At 35.9% G+C, this 21,105-nt stretch overlaps 1 protein-coding gene across 2 annotated transcripts in view; it reads left to right on the top strand.

Moving 5' to 3' along the window:
* The window catches only part of PTPRK (protein tyrosine phosphatase receptor type K), a 495,428-nt gene that overhangs the window by 239,032 nt on the left and 235,291 nt on the right, over positions 1–21,105 (top strand). The gene's annotated exons all lie outside the window — the stretch shown is intronic.

Genomic DNA, 21,105 nt, shown 5'->3' with positions numbered 1-21,105 from the left:
AATTTGTACAGCCTTCTCATTGTATAGGGGAAAACGAGTGGGGTCCCGAATTTACCACTTAGGTGGTATTATACAATTAGTTATTGACAGTGGAACTTCATATCTCTTGGTAACCAGTACAATTCTCTTTGTATTGTGTCATGTCTTCTATTATCACATCGCATTCCAATTCCAGCGCACACAAATAATTATTAAATCCCCATGTAAATTGTACTCATTGAGACTATGGCAGTCTTGTGCAAAACTTCAGATAGAGCTGAGTGGTCTAATCCTTATTGCCAATGATTGTCATCAGGATCTTCAACTCCTGGTTTAGTATCACTCTCCTTTCAGCCCCTCATTACTGTGACCATTCTTATAATTCAGCTGCACTACTCTCACTTATTAATTTATTATCTTTTTTCTCTTTATAGCCAAAGGGACCCAGAGGGGCTATAGGCCTTTGAACTCTTATTTATACTTTCCAGGAAACATAATAGGGTTTGCCTGTTGCTTATAAATAAATAAACAAATAAAAACCACCAACGAGAAAGTGAAGAGTTAGCCATCTCCAGGCTCTGAGCATGCATCTTCACATTAAAAAGTAAACAAACACATATAGACACAATATTTCAGTATTGTAGGCAAAACAGGAGCACTTGCTTTGGAAACATCAGTAAAGCTTAGAGTCTTCACCACTAAAGTAGGGATAATACCTGCATCACAAGTGTGTTGCTATGAAGAAAATAAAGCATTGTCATATATTGCACAGCACTTTGAAGCACAAGATAATATTCGTAGTAGTTTCGTACTAGTGTCGTATACTGCAGTCACACAGTTTTCTTACTTTTCACTTTGGAAAAAGTAATGCAACTTGGCTTATGGTGTAACTGAATTGATAGTATTGTAAGGTGCTTTCAAACATGATACTGTTGAATAATTTTAATTGTCAGACCTCCCCAGCAACAAAAAGGTCATATTCACACTGTGCTATTGGTTAGCTTAAACCAGAAATTTGCTTTTTGATTTTTTTCTGTGATAACCTAAAATGGTACAGACATTCATTTTACCTAAATCAGGCTATTTCAGTCCATGCTCTTCTGCGAGCTGGCCTACGAAGTTAATCGCAAGGCAACCTTCTTGTAACTTTTAGGAGATATTTCTGAATCATTTATCTGGACCCAAAATAAAAATGCTTTCAAGTCTATTTCTGTGGTGACCAATGGAGCAGCCTGGTCTTTTTTTATCTTGAATGTGAATGCCATTGATTGCCACTGCAGATATATCTGCCTAGGAAACTACGACATTGTATTAAATTTATTTAGAAGAATTGTAAATTCCAGGAAGCAGTTTATTATGAGGTGGATAGAAACTTTTAAAATGCTCTAAAAAGTATTTTTAAATTATGTTTTTAAATTTACTAAGTTATCTTTACACGCCCATTATAACAAGTTACTTGGCCAAACACTTGATTATAGTTGTAATTTTTTGAATTTTAGACAATGTAAGTTTTTTTTTTTTTTTTTTTTTTTTTAGAACTAGTAAATGTGGTATGGTTTATCAGAGGCAAAGCATGAGCAGGGAAATGAGGCCTGTGTCCTACATCACTGCTATTTAGTTCTTCCAGTAAATTAAAAACAGTAACAGAAACAATAACATTTTAGTGTTATAATTTGTAATCTTGTTTATTTGAAATAGGAGTCACTATTTAGACTTGTTCTTCTCTTGCAACATTTTAAATTATAATTATATGCTAAAAGTGGAATTTAAACAGTCTGAAGAGGGAGGTTTGAACATTGTATAACGGAACCTTCATCTTTCAGTGATGTTGGCCTAGTAGGTTCTGTGGCTTTCACTCTTACTATAATAAATTCAGTGAACTGTGTTCACTAATAATAAAAAGGAACCTTTGGTTTTGGATCTGGAAAACAGAGGGGGTATAAATTTATAATAATAGTTTTTATTTTATTTGCTGAACAGTGATTTTGATAGTGAGAAGAAAGCTTGTGAAATTCATACTATGATGATGCTTTTAATGATAAAATGCTATTTCTGCATTGACTACTCTGGTGTGTTTTCTTTACTTGAATTCTCCTTACCTGGGGTTTCCATGACTATACTCAAGAGAAATTACTCTAGACATTGCTGTATCTCAAATAGAAGGATTGTTGGTCCATGCCACTGAGACATACTTTGGTCTGCAGTTCAGTCTTGAGGTGATGACAGCAGAAGATGTGAAGTCTTAGACTGTAAATTTGAAGGAGTTTGGGAGATTTAAATTTATTATATGGGACCTGTAGATAATTAAGTTGTTCAGTTTTGAGCTGCTAGGCTTGTAAACTCGATTAGGGTGGAGGATCTAGGGTTTCCATAAAATGAGTTCTGAGACTTCACAAAATATTGATATCAATGCTTTCTGTAAGCACATGATATTTTCTTTACCTTATCTTTTAATAGCTAATTTATAAGTGGATAAATCCATTATAATCAACACTTGTAAAACATTAGAGTTGATATCAGGATTCTTGTTTTAGAAAATTAAATTGTTAATATATTGAAGAGCTTTATTAATATAATACTTATTTTCCTGATAAACTTCCCATTAAGTCTTCGAGATTAATATTAATTTTAAGTGTATTTGTTCCAACGCTTCCAAATCAAGTTATGTAAATGAGTCAGATTTGCTGAGAACTAAAAGCATTGTTCAGAGAGTATGCATCAATAGTCTTGGAAGAGAATCAGAGATACTATAATCACAGTTTGCCAAGTCTGAGTAATGCTTTCTTCAAAGTTTAGAACACCAGTGTTCTAATGTTTTGTGAATACTTAACCTTTGATCGAGGAGGGGAACTTCTGAATTTAGGCCAGGGTGCCAGTAGAGATTTGCACCTGATCAGACCTTTCCTTTTTTGAGTAGATAATAGCTACTTCTGCCAGAAAATGAGATCAAAGCATAGCAGGAAAAATTACTAGATTGGTTTTATCAGCCATTTTCCAGCTAAAGCTCTTTATAAAGTTGAAAACAGAGTGGAACTGAATAAAATCATCCGATTTCAACCCCCCTGTGGAGCTTTCATCCTGATTTATTTAAGAGCCTGGGAGGACCATGCCTACATTTTGGGCACCTGGTCAGTCCCCTCTCCATCCCCGTCAAATTTGAAAGCACTTAACTGGTAATCACTACTCCTGACTCTGGGGCAGCAGGACACCATGTTTCTTTTGCTTTAACTTGGCAGTTGCTCTGTCTTCTTTGACATCTGGTCCTCTGCCAGCCATCTCAGTTACCTTGGATTGACTACAGAAGACTTTGTTTATTGAAGTTTGTGTTTCTCCCACTATTATCAAGGCAAAATGTCACCCCTTCCATCCCCTCCTCCATGGACCACAGCACTCATGCAGCCTCTGAGCATCCATTTTCATTCCTACAAGGCTGCCCTGGACCTTAAAGGCCTGATTATAGTAAGTCTTACTCACCAAAAGTTGACAATGAAGTCAGAATCATAGCTCTTTAAGATTAAAACAATGAGCTACCCAGTCCTGCCACCTTGTTTTATATAGCATATATGCAGTTAAAAACAAAGCAGGAGTTAAAAATCTTGGTCTCTTCATGCCTGACTGCTTCACTGAATCCTCCATGACAGATGCTACATGCAATACATTTAAACAGAGATGGTTTTATTTCTCTTTTGGTGGAGAAATAAATTAAAAATTTCCCGAGTAGCGTTTTAAAGATATGTATAGTATCTAAATAATCTTTAAAAGTCCATTCTAAAAGTTAAGACTATTAAATGCTGCATATTATACACTCTCTAAAGAAACATGTATAAATGATTTTTCTAAGATTTCTAGTATCTGTACTATATGTGAGCAATACAAAGACTTGGATATGATAGAATTGACATATTCTTGTGGAATATGTTTACTTCTCCTTGTAGCCTTTGTTAGTTATCTATGTTCATTGTATGTGGCTTTGTTAAGTTGGTGGGGGTGAAGTGTAATAGAATGTTAAGTATTTTGACCTTTGACCAGTAGAACTCAGTTTAAGTCCTATTTCTGTGTCTGATATACTGAAACCTTTTGGAATCCAATTTAAGTGATGTGTGTCTGTTTTGTTATCTGAGGAGAAAGGATGTTGCAATATAGATACTTTCTAAGGTTTTCTAGGTACTAAAATTCTAGGAGATGATTTTGAACACCATTTTATTCTTTAAAATGGTTATAGTTGTACATGAATATATATTTGCATGTCTCTTCCGTTTTAATAATATGTGATTGGTAACCCCATAATTTATTGATGTCAAGAGCTCTACCCAAATTATAACATCATTCCTATGGGAAAGCATAATCCCTTTTACAGCTGTAAGATGTTGTTTCTAGGAAACTATCATGACTCAAAAGTAAGGACTTTCTGCTCTGGGTTAAGCATAATCGACTAGCAAGTACAATTGGCAGAAGGGAAAGTTAATTTAATTGTTTAAAGACTTTCTTGCAGACACAGAGAATGTTAAATTGATTTTGCCTTATTACATGGAAAACTTGCAGCACATTCATTATCCAGAAGTTGCTTTCAGAGAATGTATTGCTTTCTATCTATTACACCAGTGATTTCAAGAAACAAGAACAACTTTCCCGAATTTAACATTTGTCAATTCTTATCCTTAGGAATAATGCATGTAAGTAAAGAAAGATTTTGTGTAAGAATACCTGGCTATTTTATGTATGTAGCTCTTAATACTTTGGACATGTACTGTTTATATGCATTTACTTTTTATACTTCAACTCTGTCCCAATTTCTATATTTACTATCAGTTTCACATTGTTCTTTGAATCTCTCTGTCTAGAGACTTTGTAGTTGGAACTGACTCAACTGTCATTACAACCCAAACCATACCTTTTTTTTTTTTTTTTTTTTTTTTTTAATGGTAAAGTCAGTTCACGAATTACGTTATCTAGTAATGTGTTTCATATCTGGGTGACATTCTCTATTCCCGCTATCACCTAGATTTCCATATGCCATTCTCCTGATTAATTGGCCCCCTGGGCATCAATATCCAAAGTTCGGCCATCCCGTGAACTGATTTTGGGGAATCAAAATCTTTTGTCTGATTTTGAGGCCTTTCTAATGATACTCTTATCAGCCTTCTTGTTAGATGGAATGTAACCTTCTTTATAGCCTCTCCAGCTTCACCTGACATTTAGAGTCTCCTCTGTGTTCAGTAGATTTATGCAGCTCTGTCTATCATAGCCCATGCCTGACACGTTATAGATGGCTGCTTTTCAAAATAATTTCTCTGCTGAGGACAGGATCCATGTATTCTACTTTAACCTTTTTTCTCCATGTTGGCTTGCACGGTGCTGGGCACAAAATTAGGTGCTAAAATGAAGAATTGCCCTGTGAGCCCTTATCTCAATATTAGTACTTATATATTCTTGATTTACACTATGGAATGAATTTTGTTTCACAGGTATTTACATGTTCAGAACATTGTTAGTTTTATTACTTTAAATATAATAATACCTTTTATACATGTAATTGTGGAAATTTAGTTTTTATGAATTTTAAATGATAGGCTCACAGAATTTACTTGCAGTAGTTACAACAAAGCAATTTAATTTTTATTCTAATAATGAAGAAATTCATGAATTTAATGAATGAAGTAGTTACATATTTGCAGGACAATTAGATTCCACTTTTCTCATGAAATTGATAAACTCTTGAATTTTAGAGCTGAATTTTAGAGGGCATTTTATTAAACTTCCTTTATTTTATCAAAGAAAATGAAAATCCTGCCCTCTGGGACTTTTCTGGAACTAATTAGCCCTTAGCATGTGAGATATGAGATACTTATTATCACGTTGTTCTCCTGTCTGATTTTAACTTGACAAGATTATTACTGATTGATGTAATCTCTCTTTTTGTATGTGACATCAGAGTGATAGCTTATTGCTTATGATTTCACCTGGATCATTTCTTTTGGTGAGGATAATAGTACAGGAAATGACTGAAGAAGATCGCATAATAGATGAACACTCACAAGTCATCTTCATTAAGAGTTCATATTTACATTTTGTTGGTGGAAAGCAAGTGAGAAAACTAATGATTATTCCCTGAAGGCATGTTAAATAATATAGTTCTTTCTTTCCTACCAAGGTGAGGAAAAAAACTAGGAAGTATCTCTCAGAGCAATATATTAAATTTTCTGCAGTCATTCTTAGTCTCATTGATAAACACTTTATCTTACTTTGTCTTAAGAGAATATATAGCCAGCAAAAATCAAATGGTAAGAGTGAGTTCAATATATTGAAAATATTTTACCGTAGGTGACATTTACATTTAAAGAGGCCTTAGTCCTACACATAAAGGATTGATTTAAAGTTAGATGCTCAGATTTCTGTACAGTAATTTTACTAGAGCCATTGTGTTTTAGAGATTGTAAAACAAATGGATTGTTAAAAATAATTTTACTGTTCACTGGGGCACAGTGATTATTGCAGAATAATTAGTTTTTGCCTTTCTTTGATGCTTTATTTTAGTGAATATGGACTCTATTCCCCCCAAAAGCCTTCTAATAGCTATCTGTCTTCTTTGATATAAACTTTAATTATGGTTCTTTCACTTTCTTTGCATTTTATGTTTCCTTTTATTTAGAAAATATATCTTTTTGTGCTCAGTAATGGAAGACCCTTGGAATTTAGTGACAAATGTGGGTTAATTTAAGTCATCATCATCAATTTAACAAGCTCCTCTGGTAATATGTTTTTCACTTTTAAAAAATGGTATCGTGGAGAAAAACGTGTTTCTCTGGGGAACAGCAATGATTGTAAGATAATCACACACCTCTAGGGTGTACGCACAGGAAAGGGGCAGACACATGTATTTGTGCCTTTGACATAATGACTATTTTACATGTGAGTGCTTCCATTCCAGTCTTCCTGCCTCCAGTACCCCATTTTACCCACTGTTCTATTAGACTGAAAAAGGAATAATTTTTCTCCTATGCTAAATTATGCTGGTATTTTTTGATGGTTCTTTATATATTTCAGCCGAACTGTACATTTACTTATAATCACTAGGAAATCAAAATGGCCCATTAGCCCAAATACTTCATATAATAAAAAAATAGATTTTTCTTGAGCTCTTTCACTCATGCCCTTTCCAATAAGACTTGCCAGATACCTTCCCCATGAATCTTCAATTTAAACATGTATTCTATTGCTACTGATAATTTTGATATGCATTCGTATATGTGTAGATGCATACTATTAGAATATTTAAGCTAAAGGTGAACATTGTACTCCATGTTTCAAGGTCTGAACATAGACACAGTTCCCAAGTCCACAGACGGGAATTTTATATGTTGCTGTTAACTGTGGAGGCATGTAAGTTGTTTGATCAATTCCTTAGTATAAACTTTTCTCGGGAAGCAGATTTGTGAATTCTTGGTAGTAGCTAAATATTGGAAGAAGAGTTACACAGCTTTAAAAAGCATGGGCTTTAGGATCAAATCCAGTTATAATAAAATCCCAGCTGAATCACTTGTTATCTCTTCCCTTGTACAATTTACTTACTGTGTCTAGGCTGCAAATTTGTTCAAAATTGCCTAAGGCATTGTCTGGCAGATAAGTGCTCAATGAGTATCAGCCCCCCCGCCCCCCCACCCCCATCTCACATTCGCCATCATCTTCATGAATTTGGCTGAAGTATGTGTGTTGGAGAAGGAAAACTCTGACTCCAAAAAACCTCCGCTGCCTTGCAGCATACCTCTTCAGGGGAAAGGCTAAGGGAGTAAACCCCGACAGAAAATCCGGAGCCGGAGTCCCTAAGGCGGTTTGACGTTGTACTCAACACCGGCAACTCCTGCGGCGCACCTGAAGCCAAGCTGTATTGACTCCGTCTTTCCCTTGGACCCTTCAGCTGCGAAGAGAGGGGGGGTCTGCTGCATGGGCAACAGCAGACCCTCCATATCACCCTGCCCAGGCTCTGTAGCTTCAGCTTCACTGGAGAGGACACTCCAGCGTCATCGCAAGATGTCGATTCAACACGGGAGGAGACAGATACCGTGTCACTCCCGAGTCGGACTGCACAGCCATTCTCGGCGGTGCAGATAGACTCTTAAGAAGCTACACCATCGTCTCTCGAGACGGACGGCTGCCGACGATGTGTGTTGGATGTGTGGGTGGGTTTGAGGTGGTCGTTAATAACTCTGTATAAGAAACAGGAACAACGGCTCCCTGCCATGGTTCTGTTCCTGGGGATAACATGAGAGACTCAAGAGATTCCTGAGTGAGGTCAGCATAACTTGCTTGTCCGCAGACTGGACAACTTCGCTGAGAGCTATAGATTGTAGGAAGCCTCAGTGAAGCTGTGGCCATTCTGAGCAGGACTCTTGATGGAAAATGAGTGTATTGAATGCCAACTCCATGTTACTACAGTTCACATGTTATCACATCACCCCTTCAAATCAACCCTGTGCTTCAGAGAACGAGGAAGGGATATGGGAGGCCTATGTGATTTTCTTAGTCACTCAGTTTGTGATGACCCTGGATCCCGGCCCAAGCTTCTAATTGGGGATAGTTTAGAGCTTAGCTTTTATAAAGGTAACTTAAGTAGATTACCACTCTAATTTCTGTTTTCTTGAGAAGTTAATATTCTCTTTTTAGGTGAACAGTGTAATGCTTCAAAATAATTCATTCCTGCAATTAAAAAAAAAAAAAAGGCCAAATTTCAGGATTTTAAGATACTGATATTGATCAACATTTGTATTTTAACATAAGACTAAGACTCAATATGATTCACTTATGGTAAAAACCTCCTCTCAAGAGAGTATAGTTTGTATGTATTTTCACTCTATGAACTTAATTGGTTTCAATAATTTAACCTTCTGTTTGTCCCACACTGACTGAGTCAAGGGAGAAAATGTGGTTAAAGCCGGACGTAGTATTGGCATATCAGCAACTTTGCGTTGTAGTTTAACTTTCACCATGCTGCTTAATTTGTCATTTATAAAGCTGGGATGAAGTCCAAACTTGGAAAGTAATATTTGACTGTAATAGTAAAAACAGCATTGCGTGATCCAACTAAAATACCCTTAATCGTTTCTGTCATTTGCACACACGGAGAGACTTTTCTCGGGCTGAGTAACTCCTGGTATAGGATTTTAGATTTAATCATGTCACTTTTGCTTGTTGGTGCTATTCAATAATTAGTCTACCACGCAAGGGTCCACCTTAAACCATTTCTTAACCTCTTTATATTTCTGTCTGTCTTTTATCTATCATCTGTCTGTCTATCTGTCATCAATCATCTTATCTGGAGGACATAGAGATGGGTTTGTTATTGGGGCAACTTAGCCTATAGACTTGAGACTGTTCTATAAATCTTAGCATGAAGACAATGAGTATGGCATTATCCTCAGTCTCAGTTAAATTTAAGTAAAGTCTATTTAAGATTATTTACCTTAAACATTGTTGCTTTGTTAGTAAAATTTTGGGTTTAAGCAAAAAATAAAACACACTTCCCTAGAGATGTCGTAAAATACATACTTGCTTTCTCTATAAATATGTGTGTGAATATAAGGATAAAATTGCCTCACATTGTTGTACATAGTCAGTGTTCAATAAATATATATTGATTGGGTGATTAATATCCAATTTGGTTTTTAATTTTAGATATTCCAGCTCTTCATTCTGTTTGTTGATACCACAATGTTATTTTTGAGGTGCAAATAAATCATGTGTCTCATTCTAAAACCCTTCAACTGCATTATAGTATCTTCAGGATAAAGGGCAAACTATTGCTTCTGGCGTAAGCATCACTGCAAGATAAGTTCCTAGCCTCATACCTCCAGCGCCTTATCTTTTCTGTTTTGTTTTTCCTGACTATCCCTAACAGTTCTATAAATTCTTTGTGCCAATAGATCAAGAAGTTTCCTATTGTTCTGCTTTTGCAAATGGACCTCATTTGATCTGTAATACCCTTTTCCCCCCTTTGTTTGCCTTATGTCTTAAAAGTCTACTTTGGAATTATTACCTTTGTGAATTATTATCTGCTTTCCCAGATAGAAAAAGATTTGTCAACTCTTTTCCTTATTGTAGTTAATGTTCTACATAAATCATAGATCTTTACTTCCTAGAAGTTATAGTTCTGTCTTTTACCCATCTTTTGTATCTCTGGTGGCTGGGATGTTTAGTGGATGCTCATGAATTGCTTGGGGAAGGAAGGATGATTTTTTTGACCAGTGAGTCACTCAGAGATCATTTTCTCTGAAGTCTTTTGTTCTTCCCGCAGGTGGAGTCATCTTCTTTGTCCCCTGAACTCTCTCATCTCTCTCCAACTCTGCTTTATCACAAATAACTGTGTTATAGTTATTCCCTATCATCTCCATCTCTTCTGCCACATTGGGACACTTTTGAGGACAAGGGCTAAAAATTAGATATATCTTACTTTCTAGTGCCCAGCAAATATTAGGTCTGTAATACATTAAAATAAATAAATATGTGAGTGTTCAGTTGTTTAAACTTTTTAAAATTAGTATTCTTTCTGTAAAAGAAAATCCATTAATCTGGCCATGATCTGATTTTCCATGCGAAGGAAAAGATATCGAAGCAAGAAGACCAGTTCTTAGAACCAGCTCTTCCATTACTAACTATAAGACTAAGACATATGGCCCCATTTCTTTACCTCCAAACTAAGGTAGATAAGCTTAGGTGAGGGGTTCTCAGACTTTATCCTACATCAGAATCACTTAAGGGGCTGTGTATTTGCATTTCTACCAGTCCTGAGATGTTGCTGCTTCTACTTGTGCCTGGAGGACATGTTCAGAACCATTAAATTGACCTGGTCTCTCTAAGGTAGTATTTTGCAGCCTCCAACATGTATATAATTTATTGATACTTTAATGCCAATCTGTAGAAGTAGAGCAAACTTAAGGAGGTTAAATGTATCTAGATTCATTTGACTGGCTCTTGCAGGTCACTTCAGTTGGTTTGTATTCTTCACTGTCTTCATTAAAGGAAGCACATTGTCATTACAGTGGCTATCACTTCCCTCACCTTTCATTAGCTACTGTCAATGAAAGTAAGGCTTTTCCTCCTTTTTCGTCACCATTCTCTGAAGATGGCGGTTACCTTCCCCATCCTCCTTTAACACCCAGTTTTATTCTGTTCCTTTGTATTGTAACTCAGTCATGTTTTTAATATAGTTTTAGGCTTTTCTGATTATACAGAGCTTTCTTATCAGTATTGCAATTTCTAAAATTATCTGCTTCAAATAATCTATTTTTATTGATTGCCAGACACCCGGAGGGGTAATGGGTGTTCTTTTAAAACAATGTTGACTTTATGATATGGAAAAACATGCCATTTTCCATCTTTTTATTTTTTATTTTTTTTTGACTGAGATTTCAGATTTCAGTTCTAGCTAATTTCAGATCTCTGAATATTTTAGGTAACTTTTTTTTTTCTTAAAATTTTAACAAGAAAGACTGAAAATAAGTTTGTATCTTGCCAGTGTATGACACATGGACTTTTTACTAAATATATCAGCAAATATTTGAGTTGGTATTCTGCAAACAAATTAAATATATGCCAATTAAATATATGTATTAGAAAAAAGGTCAAGCAAATATGTGTGCATATTTCTGTGTCTGTGCTGATTTTTTAGCAGTGCAAGGATGTCTAGCTCTAGGATATTTTCTAGTTTCCCGTTATTCCCCCCACTGTGGAAGCTATTAAATGCATTTCCCAGTACTTCCTCTAGTAAATACTTTGAATTTTACTAACTTTTTATTTGCTATGAGCACTAACATCTTAAATTATATAGTAATAGCTAGCTATATTTGCAGTATTCAATCCTTATAGCCAAAGGTATTACTTTACTTGCCCATTTTACTTATAAAATAAAATAAGAAGTTCACAGAGTTCTTTTTTCATCCCTAAATTCAACTAGGAGTACATAAATTGGTTACTCTAATTAATTTTGTGTACAAATCTCTCCCTACCCTCATTTAAACCCTAACTTGTTTTTTTTTCAAGAGGGAAAGCTTACAGATACTTTTGAAATTACTTGTTAAACCAATATGATGAGAGTCGAGAGTTCTCTTTCACATGTGGTCTTAATAAAGTAATTGCTTAATATGTTTGCATTTGTGATGGAAGAGCTCAAATTTAGTTGAACTTTGCCCTGATAGAGACAGATCTGGTTATGCTGCCTGTTCAGTAACACTTAATCACCCGGTTCACTTAAGCTTGTTTTTCTTTCTAGCATAAGTGCATACTGTCACCAGATTTCATATGTTAGTAGTTATTTCATGTGATGGTACCTATAGATTGCATCGCTGATTTAAATTTTCTTAATTGAGCTGCATGATCATAAATTAAAGCTCTTGAGAGTCACTGACCTTTGCTAAGAAACAGACTTTCTGTGTTAGTTTGAAAACATGTTTTCAGATGTAGTTGTGTAAGTGATCTTCTGCTATGTGTAAGATTGGAATGTCGGTGCTAAAATTTAAAAGGTTCTGCCTGTGGCGCGCAGGGAGACAAATGGCACATCTCTAGAAGCGAGGAGAAATAGTCCTGTAATTCAGTGTCATGTTGATAGAAATAGCAACCTTGCCCAGTCATCTTTTATTTTTTGGCTCAGACAACTAACCATAAAATATAACCCAGGTGGTGGAGCTATGATAGTAAAGATACAGAAATGACATTTTGCTGACGAATTTGCTACCCTTTGCTTCTCCGCTTTCAGTGTTATACCACATCTTTTATGGTGTAAGTTGCTTGCTTATGTATTTAAGGGCAGGCCCACAGGATGAAAAATGCACCGAATGACACTTTTAGATCTTGGGTTATTGCAGTTAACTTTTGTTTCATTTCTCTCTTCCAATTGCCTTTTTAATTTTTCCTCTCTTTTGCTAAATCCATGCTCTTAACACGAATTAGTCTCTACCGTGAATAGGGGTCCCTATTTAAATGTTTCTGAATACATATTGAAAGGCATTAAGTCTGCCTACTTCAGAATTGGGGATGGCTCCTAAAGGAGTTGAGCACTTTGTACTGTGGCCAGCCTCACCATTCCAGCTGGTTTAATGGCAATGAAAAAAAGGAATCATGTAATGGTACTCTAATGACATGGGTGTCCCGTTGTCGCGAACCTTTTCATTCTTGTTGTCCTTATTGGTTTTGCATTAGAGATTAAGGATGGGGAATAGAGTGAGTGTGTGGTGCTGAGTTTGTTGCACTCTGGGGGCCAAGAAGTGTTTCCTTGTGATCTTCAGCATCAGGGCCACCTGAAGTTGCCCTCCTGGTCTGTTATCACTGGCTGGGATCTAAGACACTGCTTATGATGGATCAGTCCCTGGAGTAGAACGGGAAAGAGAGGAAGAAAGGTTAACGTTTATGGAAAAACGCCTAAATCATGTATAATTTCTTTAAATCCTCACAGTGACCCCAGAACAAAGATTTGAATTGAGTCCTGTGACTCGGAGTGCATTTGTCTGTGGGGCGCGGTGTGTGTGAGTGCACTCATGTATTGCGTTCTTCTCTCCAATATCATAAAGGACATACATCAAAACCTATTTGAGAAACGAGTATATGCCCCCCACCCAACCTCCCAAAGGAATCTTAAAGCTGTGGAGGATGTGCAGAGGACACAAGAACTCCTCTTGCATTTATTTTGTGAATATTATTTATTTTGTGAATATTATTTATTATTGGTTCAAGTTTTGAATTTATTTGTTTTCAGAGATGAGAAGTTTGTCTTGGTCTCTCTTAGCTACATTATAGAGTCCTGTTTTTATGCATATTAATTTTTATACATATAAATTATCTTCTTGGTAATTTTGGTGATTTTATTAGGGATAGTCAACTGCCTGAGCTAATTTGAAGTATAGGAATGTACTATGCTTGCATTTTCATTTTGGTGTGGAGTCTTCTGAAAATCACCTTCTTTGGGTTTTTTAAAACAATACAGTCTACTTTGAAATCTCTTAAATTTGATTTTCTCCTCTTGATCTGTGATCCTGAATTTTTACATTTTATTAGACACTGGTGGTGTGCTTTGACTGATGTACTGTTGTTTATCAGGCAAACTCAGTATAATGGAAAAGGCTTGCGGTTAGATGGATGTTGTAGTTTCCATGTGGGTGCAGTCTTGTTATAACTAATATTGTCAACTGTGTTAGATAATGTAGCAGTTCCTCTTATCACTTAGGCAATTGATAATGCTAAACCTCAGGATATTTTTTTAAGATTAACATTTTATTCAAGAGTACTTGGCCACACTATACATAGAATTTGCATTCTAAAATCAGCTTAATTCACTAGCATATTATTATAATTGTGTGGATAGATAGGACTGTATGTGGGTTGTGTGTAACAGAAAGACTCTCAACAGCAGCTTCTATTGAGTAGCAGACCTTGCAGCTGGACACAAAGCCTGTGCGTACGCAGGTAGCAGAGTGTGGTTTTAGAATCTCTGGGGCCCTAATTACTCCCTGCAGACCGCAAAGTCCTAAGGTTAAGTCTTGACAGGACTAGTCGTAAGGAACTGGCCCTGTTTAATATTAGCATGTCTTAAGAAAAATAACTGATTTTGAAGTCCTATGCACCTGTAAGTCATGGAGACTTGAGGATAGCCAAAATCTGAAATATGAAAGGGTTTTAGATGAAGAATCAATTTGAGCGTTATTATATGTCTTAACTGCCTTGCATATTCAGCCTATAATTAGAATCCCCTAATTACCCTTGCAAGCAGCTTTAAAGCTGAAAAATGCACCAGTATTTCCTGTGCTTACACATTTTATCTATGTAACTTTTGCAACTGCAGGCGCTTATCTCTTTCAGGAACTAAACAAACAATTAAGTAGCTAGTAGGCAAGGGCTGCTAAGAATGCATTCGTCCCAGGGCCTTTATTAAAGGCATTTTCACAAGTTAGACTCTGAGAACTCAACTGTCGCATGAGTCAGGGGGCAAGCGAGCCTGACTTGCAGGGGGCTGAAGAGGAGAACTTCCTTTTCTCTAACACTTTAATGAGAAAGCAGAATTCCAGATTGACAGTGCCTGTGAGAGGAGCTACCATGGGGGCCAGAAGCTGCCAGCTTCCCACGGACTTCTGTAACACCTGCCAGTTACATGTGTATTAATCTTTAAGTATGCACAGAAATAGAATATTTTCACATTGGAAAAGAAACCAGGTTCTAGATTTTGAAGTTTCCGCACAGGTATTTAACTTATTCAGCACAAGCTCTTCTGGGAGCTCCAAGAAGAAATGTATTCCTTACAATATTTAACCGTTTAAGGGAAGTCACTGTATTTTCATGATTTCTAAATTAGCTTGGGAAAATAACCTGGAACTTATTGAAGGGAGAGTTATTTTATTATGTCAACAAAGTTATATGAGTGAGGTAAAGGTGGAAAATATTTTATCTCACACTTTCTCTTGAGGCAAAACTGTTAACTAGAATTCACTGATAATCACATAGTTGTTTTAACCTCGGAACTCCTTCGAGCTTCGGCTTTCAGCAGGGGTCACGTGGTTCACTGATGCTGCTGCCGAGTAAGAACTGTCACTGCCCTCAAAGATCTTGTATTTTAGTAGAGGAAGATGGACTTTGAAAATGTATTTACACAATCAAGTACAGTTATAACTACTTTGTTTGTGACTGTAACCTGCAGACACCTTCTACAAAACAGTCTCTAAAAAGCAGGTATTAATTCCCAACTCACTCAGGATCAGGTCAATGGATAGTCAAGACTCCACCCCTGTGAGTATCCTTCCTTTCAACCATGCCACCATTCATTCCATTATTGCCTTCCTCTGGACCGCAGGTCATTTTCTTCTCTTCATCTTGAACTTCAGTACCAGTTGCTCTCCCCACTTCTAAGGGCCCTATCATCCTGATGGTTTCAGTATCTTTGTGGCAAGTCTCCTCTTAGTGTCTTCACCTCCCCTTCCCCCTAAATCACCTTTCTTTTGCCTCACCTCCAGAAATCACCTTCTTTAATTTTACTTTAATTTCCAAAATCACCTATCTTATTTTAACCCGATGCACTGGTTAAACAGATCTGTGGTATGTCTCATGCATTCTCACTTTACATGTAAGTGTCTTCCTTTCTGACCATAACACAAACTCATTCTCTTCTACTTTATTCATATTACTGAGAGCATCTGTCGGCCTCATGGGGAGTGCCAGTTCATCAAACATTCTATCCTTTGTTATCATATTAAAATTTGATTTCATTGTAATCTTTCTTGTTATATTTATTTCTATAAAATTTTTGTTTCTTTTTCTTTCTGTCTACTTTTTATAGGCTTAAAACTAAGCAAATTACACTATGTTAAAATGAATCATGGCTCATGATAGGTTGGGATGACTAGAAATTCATGGGCACCAAATTCAGGTGTGCTCACTGTAGTCCTGGGTATACGACCACATTTGTCTCTTTAATTTTCCTTTCTCGTTCTCCTTTTTATCCCACTACATTTGACTCTCTCTGAACCCCAACCGCTCCTCGTTCTTACTAGCCTGTCCTTTGTAGCTGAGAAAATTGAGGCCATTAATAGAAACTCCCTTATCTGCCAATCCCCCAAATTTATTCATATCTTCATTTATATTCTCCTTTCCTCAAGTTATTACAAAAATAAGTAGAGCCCTTCCTATGACCTATCCTTTGGATCTTGTACTAGCTTATTTCACACTAACAGTTATCTTTTCTCTCTCAACATACACTCAAAAATTCTTTAAGTAGGCTTTAAATTTCTTTTTAAAGTCTGAAATTTAAATTTTAGAAATTAGGGTCATTTAAAATAGGTTTCGATTTTACATAAAGCCACATGAGTAATTTTACATATATTTTCCCACAAATTAAAGTTACATTAAAAAATGTGAACTAAATGTATATCTAACTTTGGAGGCAACACTAGTTTTGACATTATGATACATTGAAAGAAAATGAAGTGCAAATTTTTTCCAGATTTTTAAAATATCTATAATATCTTTTACTACATGGTATTTCATGTATTATTTAGTTAGTTCACATATACCAGTTCAGTCTTCACAAGAAACTTGTGATATAAGCAAGGCCAATAATGCCTAGATGAGGCTATAAAAACAGAGTTAAATAAATTACTTGGGTTATATGTGACAGTGGACTAACAACTAGATCCCAGGCTTCCTGATTTGGGGTTCAACATTCTATTATATGAGGTACTTCCTCTGTGTTGATTCAGTTTACCGAAGGATAAAGTTGTCTTTGTCTTTTGGGTTTACCCCCCCCCCCCCCACTTTAATTTAACTTCACTTATTTAGTTAATAATCCAAGAATGTTGCTAGGGTAGCAGAAACTTGATTAGAATCATCACCTTCAGTATTTCAGGTAATGGAGTGGAGTTAAAGCAGCATAAAAAGCAGAGCCTATTTATTCTGTTCCCAGGCTGGCATCTTGGATGGGTTAAAGTTGACATTTGGTATAGCTTTCATTGCGCTCTTCTTCTGGGAAACCCTGGTAGACTGCTTGACACCAAGCATTAAATCTGACCTGAGCATTAGCTCAAGCAAGCTCTGCGTAATTAAGCTATCCAGATTTGTTTCCCCTGACTGGACAGAAGAGCCTTACAAGGTGAGGGCTTTGTTGAAGTGATAAAGCTGATTAGATCCTTAGCAGTAACGGAATCTGATCTTAGAAATTTCCTCGAGCTCTCGTTAATGAGGCAAAGACAACACTTTGCCGGGAAAATGAGGTGACTAAAAAAGAGAATCTTCTTTTTTTTTTTCATTAATAAAGCACCTATTATTTTGAATCAAGGCCTAAATTTATTGTCCAGAATAAAGCTCAATTTAAAAGAACAAATAAACTTTTTTCTCAAGGGTGTAGTAATTATGTTAAAGTTATCACTTATAAGGAGCACAGGAAGTTAAACAGTTCGAGCAAGTAAACAAAATAAGCCTAGAAATTAAAATAATCTAATTACTGCTGACTAAAATAAAACTGATTAATTATACAGATATATGGTCTAGTCACAAGAATGTTTTGTTTTTCAAAAATGGGTTTACCCCTTTTTCTTTCAATGCCTGCTCTTTCCTTGAACTACATTCAAGCAAATAAAATATTTTTCTGGGATACACTTATACAGATATTACATATCAGGAATGTAGATAACTTTACCTTTCAGTTTATATAGCATTTTTTCATATGGTACTATTTAATCCTCATAAAATATTGTAATGAAAGCTGCATTATATCTATGTTATTGAGTTGGGACTTGGCTCTAAAAAGTTACGTGATTTGCTCAGGAATTTGTTAACAGGGGAGTTGGGAGTCAGATACAAATTTTCTCATCCCCAAGAAAGTGGCCTAACAACCACAATTACTTTTCAAATTATACATTATTTAAAGTTTGATTTCCTCCTCTATTTATTGCTAAGCGTTTGCTTCCGTATTTAGAAAGTAACATGATAATTGTTTTCATATCAAATACATTTCTATGAAGTGTAAATCATGTGTATACATAGACATCTATTTCTGTGTTTATAGATTTGCTATCCTTTCATCACGAAGCATTTCTCTTCCCCCAGAGATTTTGTTCTCCTACTTCTCAGCTTTAACTTACTACAGTGAAATAAATAGTCACAGAGGGCAAACTCGAAGTGGACAAGAAGAAACATAGGAGAAATTTTATGATGGGAGTGAATGGATGGGAAATGAATCCTCCACCTAGCCTACTGCATGTATCCTATTGCCACTGGCTTTTGGGTGGTTAAAGAAGTATGCTTTCAGGATGGAAAGGTGGTAATGCTGATCATATTTGCTATTTAATCAATATAATACCTAATTAGAATGCTATTTGAAATTACATTAATTTTTTAAATTTAATTTTAGACTTTAAAAGGGAAATTTAAAGCCCGTTTAAAGGAAATGTTCTCACTGTGTTTGCTTCTTTATCTTGAGCCAGTGTAGTGAAATTGACGAAAGAGTACAACTTAGAGGTAGGTTAGCTCGGGTACATTCCTGATTCTACCACTTGTTAGCTGTTAGCTTTTGGTAACAAGACTTAACTTTTCTATGTATTGAGGATAAAAGTAATACCTACCTTATACTTATATGATTGTACATAGAAATGAGTGTGTGTGTGTGTGTGTGTGTGTGTGTGTGTGTGTGTGTGTGTAGGGGGTGCTTGCATGAATGTGTATGAGAGTTTAGGACAGTATCTTGTATATAATAAGTGCTCAGTAAATGTTAATTAGTATCAGCTGTCAATCAAGCTTTTGCCTCTCCACTATAGTAAAACTGTCAAAAGTTACCAGAGAATTCCTAATGGCTAACTCCAGTTGATACTTTTAAATTCTAGTTTTTCTTGACCTCTCTCTTATATTTTATATTTTTTACCACAACCTACATTAAAAAAAAAATCTAGACTCCCAAATTTCTAGTTTGTTGTTCAGTTTTCATACAACTATAGTAAGCTTCACTGTTTTCATTTTCTGTCATCAGAGACTCTAAGTCTGTGCTGAGCTAGAACCACAGTCTAATCCCAGAATTGGCAGATATTCTCACAGGAAGGGAGATGTGGCTGGAAAGTGATCATAGGATCCCATTGGAGAGATTGGCCCCCTAAAATCTGTGTTTATATAGGTGCCATTGTTTTTGCAGATATCTCTTTTAACATTTTGGTTATTGTAATTTATCTGGACTTTTCTAATCCTTTTGGTGGGAGTGTTGGCCAGACAGAAACTTCCTGAAACTTCTCTTCCTTCCTTGACCATTATGTCTGAGTCACACTTTTGTGTCTTTACTTCTGTTGGCTGTTTTCTTGCCTTCATTTCAGTGGTTTTCTCCTCTTTTCTTTGAGATATAGCTGTCTAGTTATCTCATAAGCATTTACCCTGTATGTATCATAAGCAAATAAAATTTGAAATGTTTGAAATATGCTTAGTTATCTTTTCTCTCAAATGTGTACCGTTTTCTTTATCACTAGTCCTGCTTAGGAATCTGGATAGTACCATCCATCTAGTGGACCAAGCCAGGACTTATAATTGTCATCTTTCTTACCACAACTAATGAGTTAGTAAGTTCTACTTTGTGTATTTCAATAGTATTATTTTTTTACGCTTTCCCTTTCTTCTCATTTTTTTGTTTCCACTACTACTAGTACTTGGCTGGTTCCAGTCACTTTAAAGCCAAATATACTTCTCATAGGCCCATGTGCTTATATAATTTCTACTGTAAACATAAACTTTATTATGTTTTCCAAGATACACCACAAAGAATCTATGTATATTCACGAAGAAAGGAACATGTAGTCAAGTCAAGTAAAACATGGAAATATGGCATGCTGCATCTATTTTCTCTTGAAAACTCACAGTACACATCGTTAACAGAAAGGCTATATGAAGTTCTACTAGTGACGCTAACAAGAAAACTATAACATGAACACGGAACCTTTTTTGTTTGTTTAGTGTTCTTTTTTTTAAAGATTTTATTTACTTACTTTTAGAGAGAGGGGAAGGGAAGGAAAAAGAGAGGGAGAGAAACATCAATGTGTGGTTGCCTCTCGTGCACCCCCAACTGGGAACCTGGCCTGCAACCCAGGTATGTGCCCTGACTGGGAATTGAACCAGTGACCCTTTAGGTTGCAGGCCAGCACTCAATCTACTGACCCACACCAGCAAGGGCTTTTTTGCCTTATTTAATATTTATTAATGTGGGACTATTGACAGGATATACTCCTGGCATCCTTCCAATGGTGTTCAAGGTCTTTCATGCCTTCTTTTCTAATCTCATCTCTTCCTTTTCAAGCTTTTGTAGACATACAGATTATATTCATATAGTTCTCCAAATACACAGCTCTATTTTATTCTATTTTATATTGCCCCCTTTGCCTGGAATACCACTAATCTATCTGATGAACTCTGTCTCTGAATATTCAACTATTTAGAGTTTAGATCGTTGAATGGTCAGCTTACTGCCTGGCATATTGTAAGTGTCCAATGTATGTTAAATAAATAACTAAAATGGAGGACAATCAGTAAGAGAAAACCTAAGGATATGAGATTTGCTAGATCTGCCTATTCATTCTACATAAGTATTGTCCATTCAGGAAATCTAAAAACACTTAATAGTAGTTACTC

This window comes from Furipterus horrens, unplaced genomic scaffold (genome assembly GCF_987537825.1).
Source record: "Furipterus horrens unplaced genomic scaffold, mFurHor1.1.pri manual_scaffold_6, whole genome shotgun sequence".
NCBI classification, from domain to species: Eukaryota; Metazoa; Chordata; class Mammalia; order Chiroptera; family Furipteridae; genus Furipterus; species Furipterus horrens.
The sequence above is the reverse complement of the archived record's forward strand: the minus strand, read 5'-3'. Positions and strand labels throughout refer to the sequence as shown.